An 18,300-nucleotide genomic window follows, 5' to 3' on the forward strand; every position below is an offset into this window, starting at 1 on the left:
TTTGTGATATTGTAAAAGCCTGGAATTTTTGGCTCAATGAAAGCTTATATGCGCATCTGTTTCCTTTTTCTGTTGCGTCGTGGAGGTGTGTTATTGTTGGGATGTTGATGTTTCGTTCCTTGGATTGGTGGTTAGCTGAGTAGCTTTTGGATGCCTAGCTTTGACAAAGAATGCTAGCGATGGCCACGGAGGCGCGTCGAGTAGGTTTTAGGCGCCCAGCCCTCGAGGAGAGAATTGGTGAAGGCCGTGGAGGCACGCCGAGTAGAAATAGACGCCCATGTCACACCTTGAAATTTTTGAATTTCAGGATGTGATTAAAAGGAATAATTAAACAATGATTTTCTCATAATATTAAATTTTTTCCAACATTTATTTTTATTTATAGGAAATTTAGTATAGGAAAAAAATAATTGTTTATTTTTCTAAATTAAATAAGGTTGTTTTGAGTGTTGCACTCATGCGGATGCATCTTGGTGTTTCTTGAATGCAAAGGTTTTAAAAATGCGTTTAAATGATGTCGAGACCTTTCTGAGAATTTTCCAGCTTTTTTCGAAATTTATTCTCATTTTGCTAGAGCTAAATCCAATTTTTGGAAGGCTCTACAAACCTTTTCACAAGCTCCAAGTATTTTATTTGGACTCCTCGTGTCTCAATCTATCTCTAGGAATTTTTGGAGTATTTTTCGTGAATTATCTGAAATTTCTAGATTTTTTTTTCACGGGAAATGCATCCATCCATCCGGGCCGAGCCCGTGGGCCCGACCCGCTCCGTCCGGCCCGCCAAGGCCCATCTGGGCCCAAGCGCTGCCGCACCCATGAGCTTGCGCGCGGCCGCGCCGCCACCCATGGGCCTCGGCGTGCGCGCCGGCCGCCCTGCGCCCTATATAGCCGCCCCCGTGCGAGCCCCTGCTAGCCCTGCTGCTGCGCCCGCCGCCTTTTCCTCCCCAGCGCCGCCTAGCCCCGCCGCGAGCAGCTGCTGGAGCTGAGCGCCGCCGCCGGCTTGTTCGCCCGATTCATCGCCAGGGACGCCTGGCGAAGCGAGCCAGCAGCACCGAAAGATTCCCCTCGTCGAGCCGCGTTCGCTTCACTGGTTCCCGCCGTCCCATCGATGCCGGAGCGCCGCCGCCGCGTGGAGTTCGAGCCGGCCGCCGCCAGCTTCTTGTCCGCCCGTTCCCGGCCACCTCCGTCTACGCCACCGCCGGTGAGCACCACCCGCAGGCTCCCCTCGACCCCCCCTCCCTCTTGCGCCACTCGCCGTCGACCCTCGTCGCCCGGAACACCGGCAAGCCGGCCGGCCGAGCCCCCGAAGAAGAAGCCCGGTTCTTTTGCGATTAGGTCCCCCAGGAAAGCTCAAATACTTAGCTTCTTTCATGTGTCATGCAAGTTCCCAGAAAACCCCCTAGATTTTACCAGATCTTTGCATATCCTTTAACAGATCAAACCCTAGGCTTTCACCTAATCAAGAGTACTGTTCCATGTCTCTTGTGAATCTTCCTTGCTAACCCCTGAAGTATACGGTTAATCACGACTAGATCCTTGCAACCTTGTTTAATCCATAGAACCTATGTTTTAGCTCCGTTTTAATCCGTTCAAGTTGCGTTAGATTCATAACAACATAAATTGCACGTTAGTGTTGATGTTTGCCTTTATGCATGTTTTTGAAAATAAATTTGATATTAAATTAATTAATGCCGGATAAACATACTTCGTCTCTAAATAAAATCTACTCAGAATTATGCACTGCTTTTCATAATAAACATCAATTTAAGTAATGCCTACTTCATATCCTTTTCTAAATAAAATCCAATTAAGTTATATATCTTTTTTGATAAACTAAAGTTAATTTGATTAACGCTTATCTAAATAGTTCTTCCAATTAAAAACTAATTAGAGGAATACCTCGGCTTTTCATAAATTAAATTCAATTTAATTAATGTTTATTCAATTTGCCTTCTAAATAAAAGTTACATAGGTTATACCTCAAATTTTCATAATTAAATGTTAATTGTGCTACTATAAATACAAATGTGTTTTTAATATAATCTGCTGAGTTGAACTCGAAATATAAAGTTATACGCTTAGATGCTTTTACATGGTTCTTCTAAACTTAAATGTTAATTTAGATAAATTGTACTTAAACATTTATAAATAAAATTGGACTAAGCTTTACATCATCTTTTCTTATGAAAATGAAAATACAACTTGATTAATTCTAACTAAGGATATCTTTACATTGTTTTTTTCTCAACTAAAAATAAATGCAGCATGTAGCTCTTGTCTTTTCTTTCATAATTCAAATATCTCGATAGTGCATCTTTTCAACCATAGTTCCGTTTTAAGCGTTTCTTGCGTTCGCGTAATCCTAGAATCGAGCCCTATCCTTTAGTACGCTATTTTAAAGCTTTCTTTTGTTTTGGTGTATTGTTCTTAGTTGTACCTGTTTGTTTGCTTGTATGTTTGTGCCGGTGATTGCTTCGAGTAGAAGGATCGCTGTTCGGAAGATTTGAAGATTAAGAGTTTCAAGATAGCGTGAGCCGAAGAGCAGTAAGAGTAACTTTTCATTGGAGAAAGGCAAGTGTGTCCTTGTGCTTTTGTCCTAATAACTATCTTTAATCACTATTGCATATGCTTGCGTTTAATTTGATGGGTCCTATTAAGATTTCCCTAGTTTTTGTGATCATTCCTTGTCAACCTGGGTTTATCTTTCTGCTAGGTAGCTATGCATAGCTGCTATACTTGGGTTATGGTAGTTTTAATGAATTCAATGATTGAACATAGTTATGCTGTACCTTTTGTTAATACAAAATTACAATGCTTAATTGGAACATGGAGAACCACCCAGGAAAACAGTGCAACCACAAGAACTATCATGGCTCTGGTCTTGGTTAATTAATTAGAAACTCTAGTTTGAAGCGGTCTTACCGAAAGGGCAAGAGGGGCGGTGGCAGATGGGGTATAGACTTATCCTCTTAGGAAGGTGGCTTTGCTAAGACACTATGCCCACTAGGGAGCTTTATGCTCTGCTACTGATCCGGAAACCTTAGCGGATTACTTCTTATTAGGCAATCTTTGTAAAGGCCTCGTAGCGTCCCTATGCAATCACACCTCGAAAGTGTGGTATTGTGCCTGATCAGCGCAACATGGTTGGGTCTAAAGTTCTTTTAAACTTTTACGCGACTTGTGGGTAAAGATGTGCAACCTCTGCAGAGTGTAAAACTGATTGATCAGCCGTGCTCACGATCAAGAGCGGCTTGTACCCTCACATGATTAATATACTTGAAGATGGACTTAAATAGTGGTTATGGTTGTGCCATATGCTTATGGCTAATGTTTATGTTAATTGTGGGTTGGTATATACTTATACCTTAGTAATCAGGTGCTAATAAAATTTGAGCAACTAAAAAAATGCTTAATGCCGTCAACCAGTCAGCCTTTCCTTGTTTAAGCCTTGCATTCATAATTTCTCCACACTTGCTGAGTACGACATGTGCTCACCCTTGCTATAACCAATGCTGCTCAGAAGAAGAAGCTGTTATGAAGTTGTTGTGAAGATGGTGCTGAGTTCTAGGCGTACACAACCCCCAATTGAGTGCCTATGAAGTTTGGAGTCTCCGTTTCTAGGGTTTAAGCTGTGTATCTCTAATAGTCTCGTAAGTCTTTATTTGTTTTTCTTTACATGATACTGTTGTTGTTATTCACTAATGATAACACTATATATATGAAACTTGATCCTGGCATACATATAGGTAGCACTTGATTTTGTTTTAAAACTGGGTGTGATAGCCCAGCCCCCAAGGAGAGGACTAGCAAGGGCCGCGAAGGCGCGCCGAGTAAGAATAGGTGCCCAACCCTCGAGGAAAGGACTGGTTAGGGCCGCGGAGGCGCGCCAAGTAGAAGTAGGCGCCTAGCCCCTATGGAGAGGATTGGCGAGGGCCACGGAGGCGCGCTGAGTAGAAGTAGGCGCCCAACCCCCAAAGAGAGGATTGGCGAGGGCCGTAGAGGCGCGCCGAGTAGAAGTAGGCGCCCAGCCCCTAAGGAGAGGATCGGCGAGGGCCGCGGAGGCGCGTCGAGTAGAAGTAGGCGCCTAGCCCCCAAGGAGAGGACTGGCGAGGGCCGCAGAGGTGCGCTAAGTAGAAGTAGGCACCCAGCCCCGAGGAAAGGGCTGGCGAGGGCCGCGGAGGCTCGTTGAGTAAGGGTGGGCACTGTGATCCTAAGGTCGGGAAATTGTTAAAGCCGTTGATGCGTTCTGAAGGAAAAAATCCTGAAATTTCCATTAGGCTTATAGCAGGTTAACGGAAGGGTCCATTTTTTTTTGCTTGGCACGTTTACGCAGTGTTAATGAAGGGCCTGCTATTTTTGTCCATGAATGACGCCGTCATCTCCTTTAAAGGCGCGGGTGTTGCGCAATCGTTGCCATTCTTTGTCTTCATTCTCTCGCTACATTGTCGTTCAGAACATGCCAAGCGCTCCGCCACTGAGCTCAAACCCAAGGTTGCGCCGCCGCGTCCACGAGCCTTTACTGCGTTCGCGCCGCCGTCGCTTTTTAGGTTGCTGCGTCTCCTCCGCCCCTGCTCGTTGCACAACTTTATGCGCAGCAAAACCCTAGTTGGTTTTAGATCCACTCCATGGGCTCGCAAGGTGATGGTGAGGTGCAATGCCCTGAATCCCGCCTCCGTTTGGATGAGGAGCGTAATGACGCACGAGAAGATTAAAGATCTCGTCAACCGCGGGCTCCTAGGTCCACAGGAGTTGCTGGACAGGCGCGCTACCAACAGCTAGGATTTTCCAACCGAGGATATGGAGCAGGCTGTGGTGTTCGCCCCGTTCTTCGAATGCGGGTTCGGGGTTCCGACTCGGGACTTCTTCCGTGGGCTCCTTCACTATTGCAGGATCGAGTTAGTGCATCTTAACCCTAACTCAATCTTGGATGTTGTTGTTTTTATCCACTTGTGCGAAGCATATCTGGGTATTCCCCCCATTCAATCTTTGGCAATATCTGTATCAACTGAAGCCTGTGAATACGAAGAACAAGAAAGATAGGGTTATAGGTGGTGCTGGATTTTCTTTGCGCCCGAAGAGGATGCGCGAGTACTTTGATCTCCAGATGAAGGAATCACACAAAGGGTGGCACGCTGAGTGGTTCCTAATTGCCAACTAGAAGCCCGAGTTGCCACCACGATCCGATTTTGGTCCTGTGTCCAATTTTGCGTGGCAGGACCAGCCCAGTGATGCCGAGCAAGTCCAGGTGAATGAACTTTTGGTGAAGATTGTTGACCTCATGGCTCAAGGACTGACACCTATGGCAATTGGGATCAATTTCTGTTGTCGCGTCATTCAACCCATCAATAACCGAGTACATTCATCATATGAGTACTTGGGGGTTTGGGATCCAACTTGGGAATTTAATGGCCTAGTAGATGTTGATGAGATTTACTGTTAGTTGTTGGGTTTGTTTAAGAGCAAGTTTGGCAATGCAACTACTCCCAAGGCCTTTTCGCTCAAGAATCTGCCGACCAACATGGTGAGACTGCATTTGCTTGTGCTGTGATGAGATGTTCTTTGGAGTCTCGATCTTTTCTGATTTGAATTCTTGCTTTATTTCGCAGAGTGATCCTTGTGTCTATTTTTGTCCTCCACCGTTGCCGGGTGGAGCCCAGGCGGCGCCGCCCAAGGTCGTGCTTGTTGATGTGCCGGTTGCACCGCAACAAAGCCTCACGTTCGAGTCAGACTCTTCTTTGGGTCCCGACGATGGAGGAGACCAAGGTGCAGGTCGGGGGGCGCAGTAGGAAACTCACAAGTGGCTCCTCTCCAAGGTCTCAGAGCTGGCCGGGAAGAAGAAAACGTTGGCCGGCCGGAAGAAGGCTGCACCGACTTCTGTTGCTGCCTCCGAGTCAGGTGGCTAGGTAAGGACCGGCATGGAGAGCCCAGCCGCGCAGGAGGTCAGGCCGGAGGTTGCAGCGACTGCCGTAGCTGATGCGGCACGCCTGAAGGAGGCACTAAAGCAGAAGATGCAAAGCGGCTCTGGTGCGATGCTCCTGCTCCGCCGAAAGAGTTGCAGCCAAAAATGCACCTGAGGAAGGGCAATCTGTAAGTTATTCTTATTCCCCTGTGATCTCTGAACTTGTTGTGGTAATCTAATTTGTTGTTCGTGGTTTGTGTTACTGTGATGACGAAGCAGGTCTGGGTTGCGATTGGATGAAAGCAGCACCCAGTTGAACAGGTGTTCCTCTCAGGCTGACGCTACTAGTGGTCGTGTCACTGAACAGTTACTGACCACCAATGTTGGGGTGAGCGGCGGCGGCCAAATGGAAGAAACCATGTCAAGTTCCATAGCAGGACAAGGCGAGGTCAGCGCCAAGGCCGCCGAAGATAGCATGACCAACCCTAGTGTGGTGAGGGAGTCGGAGGTGGAGGTGGAGGTCGGAGTTTAGGATGCAGCTTAGCAGGTCAAGATCTCGATCCGGGGTGATGTCAAGATTGAAGACGTTGCCCGAGGTGGTGAGGAGGACACCGAGCTCGGTGATACAGCTGAGGAGTAGGAAGCCACCAAGGTGGAGGATGAAGTCCAAAGGGACGTCAGGGCCGAGGATGCGGCCTGTGATGACGCTGAAGCTGGGTAGACTATGCGCGGCAACGTGGTGTTGGAGGATGAAGCTGAAGAGGGGACCGAGGCCAATCGCCAACAGGACTGCCTCCTCGTGACACTTGGCCCAACAAAGGGCACAACAACAACACACATCTGGGCCAGCGCGGCTACACGTAGCTAGGCCGAGACCACGATCCGGCCACCAGTTAGGGGTGGGACCACAGTCCAACCCCGACTGAGTTCTCCCGACTAAGCTCTCCCGACCGGGTACTCCCGACCGAGTCCTCCCGACTGGGGATACGCCGTACCACCCATACCGCTTCCCCCGACCGACTCGGTCAGGGCTGACTGGGACAACCGACCGGGGATGCCCGCTCAGTGTGAGCCTAGGAAGCAGGTGGGACAGATAATGAGGAAGCACTCGGGCCAGCCAGCTGTACGCAGAATCGTACCATGCCACGTCCTGCGCACGCCTGTACAGTACCGCCGTAAACCTACTCGCTATGACGGAGTGGCCTAACGAGGAGAACAGGGACCGAGGACGGAGGCCATACCACACCAGACGACGGTGGCTTCGACAACACTAGGTAGCACCCGTACACTCACTCTCTTATCCTTTCCGACCTGTAAGGCCGTTCCCCTGTATTATAAAAAGGGACAGATCCTCCACCTCTACGACTTACGCACTCTTACGTTCTTACACACTTAGCACACGTCTGAGCTCCTGCCACTCTCTTCCACTGAGATGAGAACAAGGCCAGGACTCAGGCACCCCCTCTCATCCTCCTCTCATCAGGAATAAAGTCGATCGACTGACCCTGACTGGACGTAGGGCGCGCTGCCCGAACCAATATATATCTTGTGCCATTGTGTGCTAGGCCATATCTGATCTAACGCATGGCAAAACTACAAATATTTACCTGTCGGCCAGATTTCGCACCGACACATCCCAAGACCTGAACCAAAGTTCAAAAGAGCCCAAGGCTAGTTTGGAAGGCAAGCTCTAGAGCATAACCCCTAATTCCAAAACTATGCAATTATCTTAAATACATGTTTATTTTTCTGCATTAAGTTCCTAGGAGTTGAATGAAACCTTAGTTGCATGATCCCTAGGACTCCCAAGTTCAAATACTAGTATGTGTAAGTCGATAGAAGTGCCATGCTTAATTAAGAACAGTAGAAGTCGAGTGATTGCCTGTCGCTCACGAGACATAGGACCTTTCAACATTTATGGCAAGTTACTTGAGAATGAATCACTGATGAAAGAAAAGTTGGAGACCGAGTGGAGATACAAATAAGGTTGAAGTTAGTACTGTGGTTGCGCTCCGCCTATGTCGATTAAGGTCCATCATTGTGGCTATGCTGATCGAGTTTGAACTGTACTATACACATGCTGGAAGTAAGAGGTAGTTGAAACTGGTAAAACCTAGTACCTTAGGGCGCGATTGCTGATTGAGTTGGTCCTCTTTCCTATTCGTGTGCTGGTCAGTAACTCACGGCTGGCCTGGGAAGGTACCGGTGGGGATTAGCACTCAAGGATCGTAGGAGTTCGCAACTGCCATCGTTCTCTAAGGGAACCGTTTGCCATATGCGGCTCGACTAAGCATGCATATGCTGTGTGTATAGGTCCACCTTGTAAGGTTATAAATCGAATTGATTCACCGCCACTCTTGGTTAAGAGAACCTTGATCACCGTGTCACATCGTAGTAAGAAGTGGAATGAAAGAAAATATAAAATGATGTTGATGTTGTTATCTAATCAATTTTTTTCCACACTAAAAAGTTTTGAAAATGTTGCTCACTTAGAATGGTTAGCTCAACCTTAATTTGGATGCTAAAACTTGAAAGTAAGGATCCACTCTAGGTTGCTTTTTGGCGAAACAAACCCCTCAGCCAAAAGCCTTTCATACTAGGAGTCAGCTAAGTATATACCATAGTCGGGTAAGTCTTGCTGAGTATTAGCATACTCAGCCTTGCTTTGTTGTTTGCTTTCAGGTATTAGTGAAGAAATGATAGAGTTGGTTGCCGGCCAACCTTGGGATGGCCGTCCTTTACCTGAAGGGTGGTTGGTTGAGTGGTCTCCGGCCTCGCCTTAAGGTGGTCTCGTGTTGGATGACATACGGCGGGCTACTCATGTCGTCATGTATCTTTATTCGAGCTTTATCATTTAGACTTCCAATGTGTTTTATTTAAGAACTCTGGCTTATAATCTTTTGTGAATTCAAACTTGGTTTGTACATTAATTATGAACTCTATGTTTGAAAACTGAAATGCCATGTTGTATCATATGCGCTCACCTTCGTGTGAGACTTGTTGCATGTTGTTTCGATCGAGGTACTCAGTGGTTGAATCGGGTTTGACCCGACGGACTGTCGGATTACACCATTTTAAGTGTGTGCGACTGAATTAACCATTAAGATGATGGTTAGCACACTTAAGCCGGTTGAATTTGGGCGGTTCCACCATAGTTAATAAATCAAATCGATTCGCGCCGCTCTCGGTTAAGAGAACCTTGATCAATGCGTCACATTATAGTAAGAAGTGGAATGAAAGGAAACGTGAAATGACGTTGATGTTGTTATCTAATCAATTATTTTTCCACACTGAAAAGTTTTGAAAATGTTGCTCATGTAGAATGGTTAGCTCAACTTTAAATTGGATGCTAAAACTTGAAAGTAAGGATCCACTCGTAGTTGCTTTTTGGCAAAACACACCCCTCAGCCAAAAGCCTTTCATACTAGGAGTCAGCTAAGTATATACCATAGTCAGGTAAGTCTTGCTAAGTATTAGTATACTCAGCGTTGCTTTGTTGTTTACTTTCAGGTCTTAGTGAAAAATGATAGTGTTGGTTGCCGGTCAACCTTGGGATGGCCATCCTTTACCTGAAGGGTGGTCGGTTGAGTGGTCGTCGGCCTCGCCTTGAGGTGGTCTCGTGTTGGATGACATGTTGGCGGGCTACTCATGTCATCATGCGTCTTTATTCGTGTTTTATCATTTAGACTTCCGCTGTGTTTTATTTAAGGACTCTGGCTTGTAATCTTTTATGAATTTCGAACTCAGTTTGTAAATTAATTTAGAACTCTATGTTTATAAACTGAAATACCATATTGTATCATCTGCGCTCACCTTCGTGTGAGACTTATTGCATGTTGTTTCGATCGAGGTATTCAGTGGTTGAATCGGGCTTGACCTGACGGACTGTCGGATTACACTGTTTCAAGTGCGTGTGACCGGATTAACTACTAAGAGGATGGTTAGCGCACTTGAGCCGGTTTAATTTGGACGATTCCACCACACTGGCGTCCTCGCTTCGTATAAAAGGGTTAACCTGAAGGTGTTGTGGCTGGAGGACATAGGCTTCTAAGTTGGTTCCACCCTTACTCAAATAGCAAGGTGGTACTAAATATACGCACCTATGCTCATGAGCTACTATTGGGCCATCCAAATTTGGACGGATGTCACATACACCCACCCTCAAAGGAACCGACATCCTCATCGGTCCAACTCACCCACACTTGGGCAACTGTTCAAGAACGTTCCCCTCTTAGCGCACGATTGTACGTCCAGTGCCAGCACCATATGCCATGTCATGTGTCCCCTCCAGGCCCACACGCTCCATGTGCCATATGTCTGCACACCGACTCGTACGTGCAACCGCGAGGGTCAGGTCTGATACCACTTGTAACACACCATCCTTCAAAGTTGCACCGCCCAGCCCTTCCGAGGGGCGGACACACGTGCACATAGCACTGTGCTTACACTTTTGTCCTTGCTTCATGTAAAACGGTTAACCCAAAGGTACTATGGTTGGAGGACAAAGGCTTATAAGTTGGTTCCACCCTCGCTCAACTAGCAAGGTGGTACTAAACATTCACATTTGCGCTCATGGACCACTACTGGGCCATCCAAATTTGGGTCAGATGTCACACTTTCCCACTTCATTGTAGCATTATTTTGCATTGCTAGAAAAATATGATACATGCAGACAACAAAAGTTGTGAACACCAATTAACTTTATTATGTGTTTAAGTTGTGGCAGTTATAACCTCCTATAACAAGTGGATCTGCTATATTTTTGTAGAGAAGATAAAAATGCCATGCAGGAGTGAATGTCGAAGGATGCACGCAGCAGAACGAGCTGGCACCAAGGGGCAATGGAATTCAGGTACAGGGAAAGGACCATGTTTATTCCTCTATCTTAATATCAAATGCAAGAGGTGCCTCCTTTGGATAGAAGAATTACGTAAGAAGGCTACTAATCTTATCTATAAAAACCTATCACATCAAATCAATACAAATTGACTAAAAATTCCACCTGTGCTGTTTGAACATAGGCAGGCCTAGGTAAATGAGGGGGTGGGGTCCCTTTTTCCGTAAAAGTTATGATAAGTTTGGCGAGCAATGTAAAACCCAACCATCAAAATAGAGATAAAACCTAAGAGAAAACCATTAGGGCCTAACCCTCGTAGCACCATCAAATGGTTACAAACAAGTTGACTAACTAGCATGCTTAATGCATGCACCAGACTATTTTTGTGGTGAAAACATTTGCTTCTTGAAGGTAGCATTCCCTAAAAAGAACTAGGCATACAACCAAATTACAATTACTGAAAACATATTGCCAACTAGGTCAAACATTCAGCAATCTCGTCGTGCTTAACTGCAAGGCATTTCAATCGAGAACAATTGTAGACAACATAAGGAATCGTAAAAATAACTGCAAACATTTGACAACCCGATGTTCAACAGACGGCATAAAACATGAAATCAACTGCATAGTATATCTTAGATCCATCCTAGATCTTGAATTCATCATACTAAATAGGATTTGTATATCCTGATTAAAAATAGTATTCGTATTTAAACTGCAAAACATGAATTCATCAAAAAGACTCAGACTGCTCAAGGGACAATGTATTCATTCCAGCAATCTGATAACGATAGTGAAGACAAGTTGGCACTTGGATAACATAAAATTCAGATAGGTGACCGTGCATATAAATGCCCAAATAAACTTATACTGTTCATGACAAAACAACGATCCATACCAACTACAAGTGTGCTTATTTGATCCATGTCAAAACAGAACTATCTACAGTTATTGAACTACGATAGCAAGCCTCCAAACTAGAACTGGACACTAATAAGAGACTAACAATTCCAAGTCCATAAAGCTTATGTATCTCCTAATAGCAGCATGAACAAGCATAGCTAACCCAGGCAAGAGGAACAAATCCAAACAAAAATCCACAAACCCTAGGTTCAAGAGACAGATGTCGTACCGTGCGAAAAGGAGGAGCCGGGCTTGGGGAGGTGAGCCGGAGAGGATCAGAGCCGTACCAAAGTTTTCGAGGCCCTGGTGTGAAACACAAACTGATCGAGGCTCTATATTAGAAAATTACAAATAACCAAAATATATTATGTTTTCATTATATAACTTCATACGTTTTGCAATACTAAAAACTAGCATAAGCATTCATGCGAGTGAATCTTCCTTAATTACCAACATTTCTTAATTTAAAAATAATAATTCATCTGGTATTCTTCAAAATGAAATAATCTTCAATTATATCTTGGTATTTAATCTTCTCCGTAACAAGCAAGCAACATGTGTGTTTTTCTCTAACGCATTCCTATCCGGTTTCAGGGGGATGGAATGTTCGGTTCACACGCATAAAACTGGCAGCCAGTGTAGCCGGTATATGATCCTTTAATGCATCTTTCTACCTGTCGAGATCTATAGCTGAAACGAATAGCACCAGCTAAATCCTGAAATAAATTTAGAAAAATACGAGCACCAGTGCTGAGTCGAGAACTCAAATCCTGGTGGGCAGGTGGAAAGGGCAGGTGTTCCACCACAAGTAACGTAACTAGCTGAGCTACATTCAGTTCGCGAATGGAGAATATATCATCTACTACGCATTCCCACAATGCAAAAGAGGGAGAAGTTTTTTGACTGTCTCCTGAGATTCTGTCTCCGGCTGTGAGGAAGTAACCATTGCACGCAGCATGTATCTGATCCTGGAATACCTGATGAGCGATGACGTGCAAAAGCCAGGCACTGCACACGCATGCTTGTACACATAGATGACAGATTCCATCGATCTGCATGCTCCGTGGACGATGAGTCATGCATGCATGAGACGATAAGCACGTCGAAGATGCTGCGGCTGTGCCTGTGTAAACTACGTCCTAGCACCTGCATTTTTTACCGGATAACATGAAGGTACAATCACGTGCTACTACTGATCAAGAACAAGGCTAATAGCATGCATGTCCAGCTTGTGTTTTCCCGTTCCTGCAAGATCGGCAGCCAGGTAGTTACTTCACTGTAATAGAGCGGTTACTACCTATCGAAATAAAGAACGAAATAATCGCCTTACTTTCTAGGTAGTTCGATCGAGGCGAATTGAACTCGATCACGCCATTAAAAGTGGCTACTTGACCATCACACAGCGGTGAGAAACATCTCCACTGCAGTGCCTCCATCTCGGAACAACTCGAATTAGATGCATAGTCGGAATTAAATTTATTTTGGCACAAAGATATATAGTACATATCCTTAAAATAAGAGGTTGGTACGTTAACCCTTGCATTGATTAATACTCCCTCTGTACTAAATTACTATTTATTTTGACTTTTCTAGATACATACATTTTGATATGCACCTAGATATGTACTATGTCTAGATACATAGTAAAATTTATGTACCTACAAAAACCAAAACGAATAGTAATTTGGAATGGAGGGAGTAAGTCTAGCATAAAGTTCACCCTTTTATTATTAGGTGGTTTGCTTCTTTGTGTCGATTTTAAACCACGGCCGGATGGCGAACCTGTTTACTGTGAGCATCTTAGTTATAATTGATATTGTGTCACTAATTTCAGTTTGTTGTGAACATTTTATAGTTGTTTGATACTATTTACATATCTTGTTTATGCCACAAAATAAAGGGCAGCCTCCAACAACTTGTAACAGACATTTCATCCTTCCTAGTGATAATAATACTATTTATTTCGTGTTAATTTTTCCACACAAAAGATACGCACTTCATTTTCTTCAAAAAAGTTATTTTGTACATCTTCTACGAGATGATCTGATCTGGGGGAATATTTGATTGAATGTAAAGTGGCCCTTGCCACGTAACAAGTCTCATCCTTTCCTCTTTTTTCCCATTGTTTACAGCTGATCCTGTTCTTTTCTAGACCTAATTACGAAAAGCTATTCCAGTTCATGCCATAATTGATTCTGGACTTCACTAATTTTAATTTGTTTTTCAAAGGAGAATCAAATCCAAAGTATATATAACTCCATCAACCAAATTAATGTTATAAAAGCTTCTGAGGATAACTTGTGTCTAATTGTGATAAGCCGATGGCACACAAGTAAAAGTTGCATTGCTTTACTTCAGTTATGCTTATTTTACACATGGCACCACATAATCCATCCCCCCCCCCCTGCCGACACTAGTGTGATGCTTTGGACACGGGTACATTGTCAAATACAATAGAAATTTGACTGCTAATAACATAACTTTTTAAGCGCACAGTAGATGCACAAACGTAAATATTTTTTTCTAAAGAAATACTGTTTCGCACCATTAACTTTCTATGCGGCATTGACCGATTCGTCCTTTATTAGAAGAACTATACCAATTTTTACTTGTTTTATTATTAAACACTATGCCAGATCGTATGTATGTACAAGGGATGTAGGAAAGAGTGGATAGTCTGTGCTGATGGTAGGCATTTGTGCTGGTAGAATGTTACTCGCGGGTGTGAAACCCGCCAGGCCAAAGCTTTTCTGGCGTAGACTTATATTTTTACGTATTTATACTAAATTTTTCAATAAGATGAATGATCAAATCTCGTGACAAGAGCCGATGGTGCCAAACAACATTTACACTTTTAGAGGTAGATGGGATATACCACGCCTTTTTCATCTGTACCAAACCGCCTCAGTCAATTATTTGTAAAGTTTGCATATACATTTCAAATTGTATCACTTTTCTAAGTAAAATACGTGAACGGTGTCTTAACCTATCCCATGGTGTCATCTAGGTTCCTTAAACACACACATATTTCATCAAGCAGAAAAGAAGATTACACATCGACACCATCAACCTAGACTTAAAGAGTTAGGCTCGTAGATCTAACTAGATTCAAAGAGCAATTTTAAAGCAATCTAGTGAATCAAGTGTTGGCTTTGTCCTAGCTATAATAGACTAATTGCTCCCATGTATCCCATGCAACGAGTCGCAATTTCTACAGTTTGTGGTCGTGTTTCACGTGCTTGAAACTTCCATCACCCAAGGTATTGTATACTCTTGTTCGATGCTCACTTATAGCTTGTCTGCTCATCTGTCAAACTAAGGCACTAATCTTCTCTCTCTACCTATTAAGTACCTAGCTATAGACCGTAGAAAATTTAAAGCAAGAAATACTGTTTCGCACCATTAACTTTCTATGCGGCATTGACCGATTCGTCCTTTAATAGAAGAACTATACCAATTTTTACTTGTTTTATTATTAAACAATATGCCAGATCGTATGTACAACACTACCGGAAACAGGATGTTTGCCGAGTGCCCCACGCACTCGGCAAAGGTCCAAAAACACTCGGCAAAAAGTTCGCCGAGTGTAACACTCGGCGAACCGGACTCGGCCAACTTTCCCTCAGCAAACAGTGGATTTGCCGAGTGTCAAACGCCGGGCACTCGGCAAACGCTTTGCCGAGTGCCAAAAAACACTCGGCAAAACAAAACACTCGGCAAAAAGGCGTTGACGGACTGTCACGGTAACGACGCCTTTACCGAGTGCTAGACGGAAGAACACTCGGCAAACGTTGACGTTTTGCCAAGTGCCTCCGTCCCGACACTCGGCGAAGAGTCTAAATTTTGCCGAGTGCCGTTTCACAGACACTCGGCAAAGATTCAAATTTTGCGGAGTGTCGTGCCCATGACACTCGGTGAACTTTTGGTGTTTGCTGAGTGTCGGTTTCGTGGCACTCGGCGAACTTTTGGTATTTGCCGAGTATCGGTTTCGTGGCACTCGGCAAAGAGGACGCTTCCGCCAGCTTTTTATGGCGCCTTTGCCAAGTGTTGTATCGAAATACTCGGCAAAGTAGTCTCAGAATAACAGAAACTAGCCTCTTTGCCGAGTGTTCCTTCCACCACCTGTAAAACAGATTCATTACGTATAAAGGACCCCTCTCAAAAAACAACCACAGAAGGATCACAGGCATATAAATTGCATCACAGGCATATAGATTCCATCACAAGCATCACAAACATACAAATAACATTCAAAAGTACATATAGGTTCTAGTCTAAACAAGTAAGTCACAAGTTTGCTTAACACAATAGCCGTTCAAACAAGTCACTGAGGAGGATGTGTAGGTGGCCACTGCCCCCAAGATGATTCTGCATTGGATGCCGCCGATTGATTCTGCACAAAGTTAAAGAGATTGCATTAGTCACTTTTCTAATGTAAGTTTCTAGTGCCTATAGTTTCTAGTTTAATTCTAGATTGATTGTAAGGTTGAGAGTGACTCACAGGAGTAGCTGCAGGAGGTGGAGGTGGTGGGAATAGGTTCGGTGGCATAGGTGGTGGAGTTTGACCTAAACTCTGAAAAACACTCTGCATGTAATGGAACATCGACTCCGTCCTCTGCCTTTCTATCTACCGATCTGCCTCGATCCTCGCCTCTAGGTCCTTCCGTTGCTTCCATTCTACTTCCACCTGGGCCTACAATATTTCATCCCAATGTCTTATTACAAAGTAAAAGCTACGTAAAAATCAACGAACGATGAAACAAATAGAAATAACCTGCAGAGCCTGCATCTGTAACTGTGCAGTAGTCGGTCGTGCCTGTATCGCAGGGCTAGAGTCCGTGCTCCTTGCTCGGATCTGGGAGAGACTGGAAGTATTGGCAGTGTCGATCACGCTATCTCCAATCCAATACCGGTCATGCTTCTTGCCTCCTCCCACCCTCATCACAATTTCTGCATCAATATCCTGAGAGCTTGGATCGAACTCTGGCCCATGAACCTCCTTTGCCATTGATGTGTACTCGGTGACGCAGCTGTGGATGCTAGCATGGCTGTACGCCTCGGGCGGGTCCTCCGAGTTGAAGTCGATGTTGGCCGTCACCTTGCCCTTTTTGGACATAACACATGCCTTGAACCGGGAGCACTCCTGGCCATCACGTGATGACGTCTGCGGCAAAAATGCAAAAGGATTAGAAAGTATGCAGTATTGAGTGTGAGAATAAAGAAATGAATTCGCGTACCCATTTTTCCTTGTATTCATCAAGGCTCAGGCTGCCTTGATGGCGTGATGCATATGGCATATGCAGACGCCGCTCCCAGCAAGCAAGGTGGTTCTCCAATCACCCGGGCTGCAACCACACCTCCACCATTTGTTCCCAACACCGGGTATAGGCTCGGCACCACCACGGAGGCATCTACATCATCAAGTGTCTGACATATAACAAAAGAAATTAAGCGTAATTAATCTCAGAAATAGTAAATATTAACTTTCTGTACGTACCGCCATTTATTCTTCCTTGGTCAGGTTCATTGTCCTTGCCTCTTCTTTTTTGACCTTCATCCTTCTGAATTCAACATAGAACTCGATGATGGCCTGAACCCGCACCTCATAGTGCATGTCCTTGATGAGCTTCTTGGTGGCTTGTTCAGTGACGGAGGCCGCCCTAGCCTCGAATCCCTCCTGGCATCTATAGAAGTCCTGCGTATAGACATGTTGCATACAATTATTATTTCAAGAATGTCCAGCGAAGCTGATGTATTAACCAATGTACTAATGGTCGGCACACTCCCCTAACGGACGACGCACATGCGAGCCACATGCTGGAGATTTACCGAGTGTCAAGTCGTTGCCGAGTGTCGTGTTTAGGTTTGCCGAGTGTCTTATTTGCGATACTCGGCAAAGCTGTTGTTCGCCGAGTGTATTATTTTTGCCGAGTGTCTGCCAATATACACTCGGCAAATGGTGTGTTTGCCGAGTGCCCGACAGAAAGCACTCGGCAAAGATTTTACACTCGGCAACGTTCCTGTTTCCGGTAGTGCAAGGGATGTAGGAAAGAGTGGATAGTCTGTGCTGGCGGACGAGCACCCGCCAGCGCAAATAGACATTTGTGCTGGCAGAATGTTACTGGCGGGTGTGAAACTCACCAGGCCAAAGCTTTTCTGGCGTAGTGGAAGGTACTTATATTTTTACGTATTTGTGCTAAATTTTTCAATAAGGTGAATGATCAAATCTTGTGACCAAGATGGTGCCAAACAACATTTACACTTTTAAAGATAGATGGAATATACCACGCCTTTTTCATTTGTACCAAACCGCCTCAGTTAATTATTTGTAAAGTTTGCATTACATTTCAAATTGTATCACTTTTCTAGAGTAAAATACATGAACGGTGTCTTAACCTATCCCATGGTGTCATCTAGGTTCCTTAAACACACACATATTTCATCAAGCAGAAAAGAAGATTACACAACCGACACCATCAACCTAGACTTAAGGAGTTAGGCGCGTAGATCTAACTAGATTCAAAGAGCAATTTTAAAGCAATCTAGTGAATCAAGTGTTGGCTTTGTCCTAGCTATGATAGACTAATTGCTCCCATGTATCCCATGCAACGAGTCGCAATTTCTACAGTTTGTGGTCGTGTTTCACGTGCTTGAAACTTCCA

At 44.5% G+C, this 18,300-nt stretch overlaps 1 long non-coding RNA gene across 1 annotated transcript; it reads left to right on the forward strand.

Moving 5' to 3' along the window:
- The first annotated feature begins 875 nt into the window (after nucleotides 1-875).
- LOC117860342 (uncharacterized) lies at nucleotides 876-9,149 on the forward strand. Its single transcript, XR_004641461.2, has 4 exons — nucleotides 876-1,200; nucleotides 2,482-2,570; nucleotides 3,520-3,649; nucleotides 8,581-9,149. It is a non-coding gene; the product is annotated as an uncharacterized lncRNA (long non-coding RNA).
- The last annotated feature ends 9,151 nt before the right edge of the window (nucleotides 9,150-18,300 follow it).

The sequence above is a fragment of the Setaria viridis genome, chromosome 6 (assembly GCF_005286985.2).
Source record: "Setaria viridis chromosome 6, Setaria_viridis_v4.0, whole genome shotgun sequence".
In the NCBI taxonomy this organism is placed as follows: domain Eukaryota; kingdom Viridiplantae; phylum Streptophyta; class Magnoliopsida; order Poales; family Poaceae; genus Setaria; species Setaria viridis.